Here is a 2,444-nt window from a genome sequence, read left to right on the forward strand (position 1 = left end):
ATCCTCCACAAACAGCCGCTATAACTGTCTGGAGGACGTGCGTAAAGAGGCCGTACACATCATAATTTAATCCGTTTTATTGACATAATGCTGGGTCAAAAATCCTCCGCAAACAGCCGCTATAACTGTCTGGAGGACGTGCGTAAAGAGGCCGTACACATCATAATTTAATCCGTTTTATTGACATAATGCTGGGTCAAAAATCCTCCGCAAACAGCCGCTGTAACTGTCTGGAGGACGTGCGTAAAGAGGCCGTACACATCATAATTTAATCCGTTTTATTGACATAATGCTGGGTCAAAAATCCTCCGCAAACAGCCGCTATAACTGTCTGGAGGACGTGCGTAAAGAGGCCGTACACATCATAATTTAATCCGTTTTATTGACATAATGCTGAGTCAAAAATCCTCCGCAAACAGCCGCTATAACTGTCTGGAGGACGTGCGTAAAGAGGCCGTACACATCATAATTTAATCCGTTTTATTGACATAATGCTGGGTCAAAAATCCTCCGCAAACAGCCGCTGTAACTGTCTGGAGGACGTGCGTAAAGAGGCCGTACACATCATAATTTAATCCGTTTTATTGACATAATGCTGGGTCCAAAATCCTCCACAAACAGCCGCTATAACTGTCTGGAGGACGTGCGTAAAGAGGCCGTACACATCATAATTTAATCCGTTTTATTGACATAATGCTGAGTCAAAAATCCTCCGCAAACAGCCGCTATAACTGTCTGGAGGACGTGCGTAAAGAGGCCGTACACATCATAATTTAATCCGTTTTATTGACATAATGCTGGGTCAAAAATCCTCCGCAAACAGCCGCTGTAACTGTCTGGAGGACGTGCGTAAAGAGGCCGTACACATCATAATTTAATCCGTTTTATTGACATAATGCTGGGTCAAAAATCCTCCGCAAACAGCCGCTGTAACTGTCTGGAGGACGTGCGTAAAGAGGCCGTACACATCATAATTTAATCCGTTTTATTGACATAATGCTGGGTCAAAAATCCTCCGCAAACAGCTGCTGTGACTGTCTGGAGGACGTGCGTAAAGAGGCTGTTATTGTCATCTGTCAATCCGTTTTAAGATCACAATCTGAGGGAAAGCACCCTCCAGAAACAGTCGCTGTGACAGTCTGGAGGACGCGCGTAAAGAGGCTGTTATTGTCATCTGTCAATCCGTTTTGAGCTCACAATCTGAGGGAAAGCATCCTCCAGAAACAGTCGCTGTGACAGTCTGGAGGACGCGCGTAAAGAGGCTGTTATTATCATCTGTCAATCCGTTTTGAGCTCACAATCTGAGGGAAAGCATCCTCCAGAAACAGTCGCTGTGACAGTCTGGAGGACGCGCGTAAAGAGGCTGTTATTGTCATCTGTCAATCCGTTTTGAGCTCACAATCTGAGGGAAAGCATCCTCCAGAAACAGTCGCTGTGACAGTCTGGAGGACGCGCGTAAAGAGGCTGTTATTGTCATCTGTCAATCCGTTTTAAGGTCACAATATGATGGAAAGCATCCTCCAGAAACAGTCGCTATAACTGTCTGGAGGACGTGCGTAAAGAGGCCGTTAACGTCATCTGTCAATCCGTTTTAAATTCACAATCCGAGGCAAAGCCTCCTCCAGAAACAGTCGCTATAACTGTCTGGAGGACGTGCGTAAAGAGGCCTTTAACGTCATCTGTCAATCCGTTTTGAGCTCACAATCTGAGGGAAAGCATCCTCCAGAAACAGTCGCTGTGACAGTCTGGAGGACGTGCGTAAAGAGGCCGTACACATCATAATTTAATCCGTTGTATTGACATAATGCTGGGTCAAAAATCCTCCGCAAACAGCCGCTATAACTGTCTGGAGGACGCGCGTAAAGAGGCCGTTAACGTCATCTGTCAATCCGTTTTAAATTCACAATCCGAGGCAAAGCCTCCTCCAGAAACAGTCGCTATAACTGTCTGGAGGACGTGCGTAAAGAGGCCGTTAATGTGGCGAGAGAGTCCGTTTAAAGCTCACAATGTGAGGCGAAACATCCTCCAGCAACAGCCGCTATAACTGTCTGGAGGACGTGCGTAAAGAGGCCGTTAACGTCATCTGTCAATCCGTTTGAAATTCACAATCCGAGGCAAAGCCTCCTCCAGAAACAGTCGCTATAACTGTCTGGAGGACGTGCGTAAAGAGGCCGTTAATGTGGCGAGAGAGTCCGTTTAAAGCTCACAATGTGAGGCGAAACATCCTCCAGCAACAGCCGCTATAACTGTCTGGAGGACGTGCGTAAAGAGGCCGTTAACGTCATCTGTCAATCCGTTTTAAATTCACAATCCGAGGCAAAGCCTCCTCCAGAAACAGTCGCTATAACTGTCTGGAGGACGTGCGTAAAGAGGCCGTTAATGTGGCGAGACAGTCCGTTTAAAGCTCACAATGTGAGGCGAAACATCCTCCAGCAACAGCCGCT

This window comes from Cebidichthys violaceus, unplaced genomic scaffold, assembly GCF_023349555.1.
Source record: "Cebidichthys violaceus isolate CVI_PGR_0920_01 unplaced genomic scaffold, fCebVio1.0.p SCAF_432, whole genome shotgun sequence".
NCBI lineage: Eukaryota > Metazoa > Chordata > Actinopteri > Perciformes > Stichaeidae > Cebidichthys > Cebidichthys violaceus.